The sequence below is a fragment of the Zeus faber genome (assembly GCF_960531495.2).
Source record: "Zeus faber genome assembly, chromosome: 16".
Lineage (NCBI taxonomy): Eukaryota > Metazoa > Chordata > Actinopteri > Zeiformes > Zeidae > Zeus > Zeus faber.
Window position 1 is genome coordinate 19,233,682 of NC_137202.1, and position 9,936 is coordinate 19,243,617.

At 39.5% G+C, this 9,936-nt stretch overlaps 1 long non-coding RNA gene across 1 annotated transcript; it reads right to left on the minus strand.

Moving 5' to 3' along the window:
• Window positions 1-7,583: 7,583 nt before the first annotated feature.
• On the minus strand, window positions 7,584-9,572 carry LOC307242029. The gene is made up of 3 exons (XR_013844578.1): window positions 9,536-9,572; window positions 8,461-8,533; window positions 7,584-7,843 (listed from the first exon to the last, which is right to left on the minus strand). It is a non-coding gene; the product is annotated as an uncharacterized lncRNA (long non-coding RNA).
• Between the last annotated feature and the right edge of the window lie 364 nt (window positions 9,573-9,936).

Here is a 9,936-nt window from a genome sequence, read left to right on the forward strand (position 1 = left end):
GGTTATGGAGAGCCACCACCAACCCCCCTCTTTGGAGAACTATTCATCATGTTTGGGTCTATAAACAACTGATCACTACTTCAAGAGGGGGAGAATCACCACGGTGAGACTAATAAACATAGAAACAAACAACATTAACACAACAACATGAGCATTGGATGACAACATGTATTGAAAAACAGTGAATTAAGTCCAGGAAAACTGGAACTACAAATGGTCCCGTGGCCTCTTCCTGTCAAAGTTATGGCAGTAAATGAGGGAGGAAAGGAGAGGAAAGCACCCCCGGTTGCAGGGGTGCACTCCAAGCTGGTGTGCGTGTGTGTTCCAGCAGTAAAAAGGGGACAGCAGAAAATAAAGAGCACTTATCGAGACGCTGAACAGCCACATGGAGTTAGAGTGATGCTATTACCGTCTGTAGAGTCCTGGTGGTAACTGCGCGAGACCAAATAGAAAAAAGGCCAAAAAAAAAAAGGCTCCGCTGTGTGATTGTCGGTAGAGAGCTGGTGCAACTGAAGCACATTTATAAGGGGCGTCCTGCTCAGACTTTCCAGTGATCTGTAAAATTATATTTTGAAGTTATTATGAGGGGTCCATCCTGTATGGCAGATCCTTATTGCTGGAATATCAACTTTGACATAACACAGGAACACGGTTGATGTTGTGTTTGAACCGCATTGTTGCAGAAACCTCATGGTTGAAGTTCCATCCAAATCTATCTACATACAGATCAGATATTAACAAAAAATCTGCCAAATTTTAGGGGTTTTAAGACTGACGAGCCAGTAGGTCTGACGCCGAAATATGTCCCACCCGGCTAAAACTATCTTGAAAACATACTTTGGCATTATCGAGAAACACGGTTGAGGTGTCGTTTAAACCGATATATAAAAAGGATCTTGTTGTTTAAATTTCATCCAAATAGATCTAGATATGGAGCAGATATTAGTAAAAAACTGAAAACTGTGACCTAAAATATTCAGTTGGTCCTGGTTAACTGACACATTTCACGTCTGGTTAGAAAATGAACAAGATGATATTTACTGTAAGATGCTTTATGACATCATCATATTATTTAATATAAATGTACAGATTCCCATTGAAAATGTCCAGTTGGAGCGTGTCCAGTGTGCGGTCTAGACTAACTCTGTCACTCTGTAGTGTTTAGACGTTACCAAACTATCGATTTACGTGTATATTTATATAGCTTGTTACCTGGTAGATGTCAGTAGATCTGTTGTGTGTGTGTACTTTTGTGTGAAATGAGTGTTTGCATGTTCAAAATTTGTTTTTGTGTGTGTGTGTTTGTATGTGTGAATTAAAACTGTACTTGTGAATGTTTATTGTGTGAGAAATGCATCGGTATTTAGACTGAAATAATAAATGTTATTTTCATTCTAAAGTTTTACGTGGACGGGATATTGCAAAGCATTCAGCCACCGCCTAAAGGTAAGTGCGTGTGTTAATTATTATTATTATTATTATTATTATGATGATGATTATTATTATTATTATTATAATTATTATTATTATTATTATAAGTATTATTTGCATGAGTGGGAGTTATTAATTTTATTTTATAATAATAATAATAATAATAATAATAATAATAAATATAGCTGCTGGCAGCAAATCACAGGGTTCAGTTTAGTCGTGTTAGACAGGTATTACAGTTCACCGGATTTTGTGCAATGTAACATGAGTTACAATTTTAAATTCATAAGGCCACTGAGACATAAACCGTGGATTTATATAGTGCTGGTTCATGATGTCACAAAGTGACTGTTTTCAATGTAACGGCAATGTTACTCAATTTCCGGTGAATTTGTAAAGTTTTATCAATATTTTTTGATACAAATGTAGATTGATGTGAATCAAATTTGGATGACAACATGTATGAATGGTGCCCGTTGTTGTTTGGGGATCTAGGTTGGGCCCTTGCTTTTCTCACTTTACATGCTTCCGTTCGGTAATGTCATCACAGAACATACTGTCAATTTCCATAACCATGCTGACGATACACAACTATATATGTGACCCAACGCAACAAAACCCGCATTTCTAAAATCACCACGAGCCGCCAAATAAGTTGAAAAAACCTTTCTAGAATGAAAACTAGATTCTTCCAGATTCATATTCCTTTGTGGTTGTTTTATCTCTAAATGTATTTTCAAAGCCGAGTTTGATTTCTAAATAGTAGATAAATGTTAAACCGTTAAGTTAATTCCCGTTAGATTACTTTGGGGAAAAACAGTTCACTTTTCGAGACGCTGAACAGGGTTAGGGTTAGATGTCACCACAGAACATATTGTCAGCTACGCTGATGATACACAAGTATATATCTCTGTTAAGAGAGAGCCTCACTGCTTGCATATTTGCTATCAATGACTGGAAGACTATGCATTTCTATTTTATATGAATATCTTTTTTTTTTTTTTTTTTTTTTAAACCTGTGCTGTCAGCATGCTGGGCATACAACACAGAGTATTTGTATGCCATTTGCATCCAGGACAGAGTTAGTCTGCAAGAGGAGTTCAAGTTCTCAACCTGCAATGCAACTCTTTAATAATTCTTAAATCATCAACAACTGCTGCAATAACTCTGTCCTGTGGACGACCTGTAGAATGACAAGAGCACAGTTTTTGGTTATGGAGAGCCACCACCAACCCCCCTCTTTGGAGAACTATTCATCATGTTTGGGTCTATAAACAACTGATCACTACTTCAAGAGGGGGAGAATCACCACGGTGAGACTAATAAACATAGAAACAAACAACATTTACACAACAACATGAGCATTGGATGACAACATGTATTGAAAAACAGTGAATTAAGTCCAGAACAACTGGAACTACAACTGGTCCCGTGGCCTCTTCCTGTCAAAGTTATGGCAGTAAATGAGGGAGGAAAGGAGAGGAAAGCACCCCCGGTTGCAGGGGTGCACTCCAAGCAGGTGTGTGTGTGTGTGTGTGTGTGTGTGTGTGTAAGATGTCCACCAGTCAGTGTACATGACTTAACCCCATTGGTACTGGTGTAGAAGGTCTGTATTAAGTTGCGGCGCCTTTATTTTATATATGTCTTCATTGAGTAACAAATATAAAATATAATTTTTAGATGAGAAAAAATAAACCTTTATTAGTCCCACAACCGGTACATTCACATCGTTCCAGCAGTAAAAAGGGGACAGCAGAAAATAAAGAGCACTTATCGAGACGCTGAACAGCCACATGAAGTTAGAATGATGCTATTACCGTCTGTAGAGTCCTGGTGGTAACTGCGCGAGACCAAATAGAAAAAAGGCCAAAAAAAAAAAGGCTCCGCTGTGTGATTGTCTGTAGAGAGCTGGTGCAACTGAAGCACATTTATAAGGGGTGTCCTGCCCAGACTTTCCAGTGATCTGTAAAATTATATTTTGCAGTTATTATGAGGGGTCCATCCTGTATGGCAGATCCTTATTGCTGGAATATCAACTTCGACATAACACAGGAACACGGTTGATGTCGTGTTTGAACCGCACTGTTGCAGAAACCTCATGGTTGAAGTTCCATCCAAATTTATCTACATACAGAGCAGATATTAACAAAAAAACTACCAAATTTTAGGGGTTTTAAGACTGACGAGCCAGTACATCTGACGCCGAAATATGTCCCCACCCGGCTAAAACTATCTTGAAAACATACTTTGGCATTATCGAGAAACACGGTTGAGGTGTCGTTTGAACCTCTATGTAAAAAGGATCTTGTTGTTTAAATTTCATCCAAATAGATCTACATGTGAAGCAGATATTAGTGAAAAACTGAAAAACTGTGACCTAAAATATTCAGTTGGTCCAGGTTAACTGACTCAAAAATGAACAAGATGATGTTTACCGTAAGATGCTTTATGACATCATCTTATTATTTAATATAAATGTACAGATTCCAATTGAAAATGTCCAGTTGGAGCGTGTCCAGTGTGCGGTCTAGACTAACTCTGTCACTCTGTAGTGTTTAGACGTTACCAAACTATCGATTTATGTGTATGTTTATATAGCTTGTTACCTGGTAGATGTCAGTAGATCTGTTAGATTGATATATTAAATCCGTGGTCCACATTACTTTGCCGGATTAATGAAAAAAAGTAAGAGAAACAAATCCGTAAAATGTCATCAGCGCGTCCCTCGAAAACACTGAGATGTGCAACTCAGTGATGCCTTCAAAATCCAACGTGGCGTTGGAAAAATAGAAGCCGTGCAATGGTAATTACCCACAGAAATATCGCAATGTTTGTCGTATTTCATTGAAACAGAACTTTGTGAAAATGTAATTGTAATGTAAATGTACTGGAGCGTTATTACCTCAGACAACACGGTGAGTTCTAACAATAAAAAGTTATGGTTTACAGGCAAACTTGGACAGTTGTTTTATAGACAGGAGTGTTGCGGTTGTCTACCACATAGGGGTTGCTCCACGAGACGAGCAACCAGGAGACGACAGACCGGGGGGAGCCCATGCTGCAATCTTGTAAAATCGGAAAATCATGCTGCGCATGTTTGACATAATTTTTCTATGTCAGGGATGTAAATCCAAACCTGGATCTTGGCCTTGAAAAAAAAAACCTGGTCTGAAACCAAATACTGACAGTGTTTTCCACAAATATACAGTAGGTGTTCAACCCAGTCAAAAGACAAAAGTACCCTGCTAGAAATACAACCCTTGTAGTGCCTAATGTTGGAGCATGATCATTGACAAAAAGATCCAAAACTTTCAAACTCAGAACTCTGAAAATAATAAAGAACAGACGTTGAACTAGAGCGGAAAAACCCCAATCAACATCTCTGATTTTCCCTGGGGGAGGTTGTGCAGCTATATTGAAATAGTCCAAACTGTCAACAATTTTCTTTTTCCCTACATGAGCCTGACATCGGGTACAAATGTACATTCAAAAATGTTTGAGCCCAGTCCAGCCAACTGTTCCCTTGTTAATTTGTTGTTCATCTGATGAACTTTAATTTTCTGCCGTGCCTCATGTACCACTGATGTGACGCTGATGTGCGATATTTTTTGTGAATAGGACACTAAAACGGCGCAGATAGCGGGAGCAATTCATACGCAATTCATGGGCCTATTAGTCGCCGAAGTCCATTTCTTTGTGAACTCGCCCCAGAGACTGCAAATCTTAGTGCATTCTGGAATTGCATGAAATTGTCCTTTAGTAACAATGGAGCAATATTTAATGTTCTGCTTTTCTTTCTCCACAGTCGTGTAGGTCGTGGCTGATGACTTGAAGTTGATCTTCTTAAGTCAACACAGATAAATTATGTAAAATTATTCTTCTGACTGTGTAATCTATGTATCATCTATATCTTCCTATTCATTATGATTATCTATATATTGTGGATGAATCCAATGAGAAAAATAATTAAATAAAGCAGCTTAAATCATCCTTCATGGCTGACGTCATTTTTCTATGTCAGTGATACAAGTCCAGACATGGATCTTGGCCATAAAACCTGGGCTTTGAAAGTTGTCAATCACACACACACACACACACACACACACACACACACACACACACACACACACACACACACACACACACACACACACACACACACACACAGACAGACAGACAGACAGACAGACAGACAGACAGACAGACAGACAGACAGACAGACAGACAGACAGACAGACAGACAGACAGACAGACAGACAGACAGACAGACAGACAGACAGATACACACACTCAGACACTATATCTATCTATCTATCTATCTATCTATCTATCTATCTATCTATCTATCTATCTGTCTGTCTGTCTGTCTGTCTGTCTGTCTGTCTGTAGTAGCTACTTTTGTGTCAGGGTATTTGTACTTTTACTGAAGTGGAAGTTGTGAGTACCCACTTCCACTTACAAGTTGAAACAGGAGCAGAGAGCAGGTCTCTCCCAAAGTGGAGCTCCCAGTGACAGTGGACAAGTTGAGGGGATCCCATGGCAGCTGCCACCTGGTGCTGGAAGAAAGAAAAAAGATCTACAGGGGCCCTGTGTGGGGCCCTTATGTCCGCTGCACCCTGCTGGGCCCCCATCCAGAACGTAAGATCATCACCACCCTCTCCAGGATACCCTGTGACATCATCCCCTCCCCATTCAAAACAAACGCTTTGTGATGTCATCCAGAATGCATTTTGCTGTCATGAAATACAGATACCAACCGTGACATATATTATATGACACAACAACTAGTAAACACAACGCAGCTGACTACTGTAAACTGATATATAGGCTATAATATAATGTATATAAATAAGAATATTAACTACTGTATGGTTGGTGAAACAAATGAGCCATCTATAATAAGCTATATATAGCTTGTCATAGATTCATCTATATCAAATATATATCAAAGGTCAGAATACTTAATTGTTTTGAACTGTATTATAATGTGGGATAGCAATTTGAACCAATTCAGTAGAAACTTTGTAATTAGGATGTTAAAATGGAAAAAATGTGACTGGATTTAACTTTATGAGTAAAATTCAGTGAATGCAAGTTGTTGTACATAAATATTATCGTGGTAAAATGGGCTCTGAAGTGACCACGGTGTGGACACACACTCCTTTCAGTTGACATGGCAAGATGTCACTGTGAACTATTTCGGGAATGCACCTATTACTGTAACTACAGTCACTTTGCAGGATGATGAACGTTGCGTTTAAATTGCACTTGCAGAAATTTGCCACTCGAGGGCATTAGTGTGTTGTAAACGGGCATTCCTGCACAGTTTTTGAGAGAAAACACACACAGCGACACATTGTGAGAGTGTGTGTTCGTGTGTGTATCTCTGTTCATGGATCTGTTGTCTCATTCTCATCCATTATCTCAAGTCCAGTGGCCTGCAGCGAGATGTCTAACAGATGTAATATATAATATTTTATAGTATACAATGTGCACTAAGTAATTTTCTGATGGAGCAGTAGCACTCACTTTCCAATCGAAATAACTCCTTGAATTACTTTAAAATAATCGTTATTCTATTATGTACCGTCTGGGCTCTACTGCTCATCATTCCCGCTCAAGGTTTGAGCAAATGTCGCCATTCCTGCCTTTGGAGCTTTGAAATATAGGAGTGATGAGGTTGAATCCCTCCATCGGATGAAAAGATAAGAGCCCAACAGGTGGATGCCGGGGAGGTGGAGGGAGAGCAGCAACACAGCAATGAGCAAAGCAGCCAGAGCAGGTTGTAATGGCTGCTTGAAAAGGCCGGTCCATAAGGGTGTGGAAGCTTGTGGCGCCGTCAAGTTGTCTGACAGAACCAGATCCTCAAGCTACACATTATTAAGAAAGTTAAAGTTGAGAAGCAAATCATCATTATTTTGTCAAGGAAGAGTGCCTGGAAATCTTCGAAGCACAACACCATATTTATAGGAAGGTACTTTTGGCTTTTGACCGGGTTGAACACAAATATTTATGGTAAACACTCTCAGTGTTTGGTTTCAGACCAGGTGTTATGGCCAAGGTTTGGATTGATACCCCTGACATAGAAAAATGATGTCAGACATGTAGGATGATTTAATCAGCTTTATTAAATTATTGTTGTAATTGGATTTAAGTCATCAGCCATAATTCACATGGCTTTGGAAATAGAGATGCAGAATGATAAATAGTGCTCCATCGTTGTCTTCTTGCAATTCCTGGGACTGGGTGATGCTCCTCATGGCCTAGTGTAGGGGTTGCTCCACGGGTGGCAAGCTTCCTTGGGAGCGGGGGTGGCTACTGTGGCCGCGGGCCTCCATACTAGGGTTATTCCTGTGACTGTAGGATGTCTGTCCAGCTGCCGGTCTCAGGGGTGTCTTTGGGGCCTTTTCCGCTGTTTGTAGGTGCCACAAAAATAATACCGACCTTATGCACTAGAAACGGTTGGGACAAGTCAAGTCAAGTCAAGTCACACTTTATTTATAGAGCTCATTTCATACCAGGGCAACACAATGCGCTTTACAAAGAAATACAAAAAAAAAGAGAGAACGTAGTTGTCAGCCGGTAATTACAAACGAATGCCCCTGAAACAACAGCAACAGCAAAGGCAACAGCAAAGACAACAAAAACAACAATAAAAGCGACTCCAACCACAGTGGCATTAACAGCAACAGAAAACAACAACAGCAGCAACAACAGCCGTAGAAACAGCAACAACGGCAGCAGCAACATCGACACCAGCAGCAACAACATCAGCAGCGACGTACACGCAAAGACGTCACCGGAACCGGGACTGGAAGCTCTCACCAGAACTGGAAATGTCACTCAGGTCAGAGATGGTTAAGTCGAGGTATAAGGTTACGTTAAGTTGAGGTATATGGTAAACGAGAGTAAAGTTTAGGTATAAGACACACACACACACACACACACACACACACACACACACACACACACACACACACACACACACACACACACACACACACACACACACACACACTTATTGGATACCTTTCTCATGAGGAAGTGGCACTGCCATGATCCCAGCCAACACAGCACAGAGCAGGAACACACACTTCATTTTCTATTAAACACAGAACAGGTCCGACAGGATAAGTGGGTGAGCCTCAGGCTGCTTCAGCATGTGTTGGTAACTGTAAGAATTCAACTTAGTTTGGTCATAATTCATGTTCTGTGACTTGTTTGAATTTGTTTTGAATATTCTCGCAATATGCGAAAAGAGCTGAAGATTCCAGGGTCAGTGATGTGTTTGGTTCCTACTCAGCCAGTTGATATCACTTAGTAGTTGTAACTCTGTGTTGTGGTAGAAACACAGGGTTACACAGATGGTTGGATGGTTGACTCAGAATACTGTGGAGGGATTTTACTTACTTGGCATGAAGCCAATATCTGCCGTCTTAGTAACTTTATTTCCTGACGTCTCTAATGTTCAAGCCAGTAATATTCATATCTATTGACCTATCTAGGAGCATGATAGGCCATGGGCTTGGTGGAGCCAAGTTCCAAATATGGAAGGTGAATGGTAAAATAAGTTTTAACATGCAAGCCATGACTGTTCTTCTTGTACATTATATACATAAATACATAAAAAAATGAGGTATGCAAATAATAAACCAGTCACCGTTTTAACAAGAACTTAATATTGACATTGGTAGTTGTTCTTCTAAGTAGTTGCAATGACATGGTGTTTTTCTTATTACTTCAATTTTAAGACATATTTTTAGTCAAATAATACTTTTTCAAATACAACTTTCCAATATTACTACAAGTGTCAAAATGTCCTTTTCATGTTTCCTGCAGCTTAATACATTCTATCAAAAATATCACTCTATGTCATTTATTTATTCCCTAAACAATACTCAAACATGTATTAAATTATTTCACTTGGTATATTATTGAGCTACAAACAGTTAATTACTTTACAAGTCTCAATATCTTCATACATTCTTCCACTATATTATTCATAAACAATCATATGAATCGTTGTCAAAAATATTTTTAATGGCAAAGGGGAAGAGGAAAAATACAGTTTATACCTCACATCACATTTGCTCTTTAAACTTACCAAACGTAAATTGTAGTTGATCTCCACAGCTGAAGAAATATTCTGGTCAGTCCAACTGGGACTATATACCAAAACAACTGCGTGTGTGTGTGTGTGTGTGTGTGTGTGTGTGTGTGTGTGTGTGTGTGTGTGTGTGTGTGTGTGTGTGTGTGTGTGTGTGTGTGTGTGTGTGTGTGTGTGTGTGTGTGTGTGTGTAATAGGGGCCTGGGGACAGAGCGATGGCATCAGGAATTGTGGATTGATGTGTGTGTGTGATGTGTGCACTTTTATGAGAAAGTGCTGTTGATTACCTGATCACGCTAAGCAAACATGTTGATTTTTATGAAAAGTAAAAACACATTTTACCAACCTGCCTAACTAAGCAGCGCTGGGAGTGTATCTTCTAGTGACTCGTTGTGAGT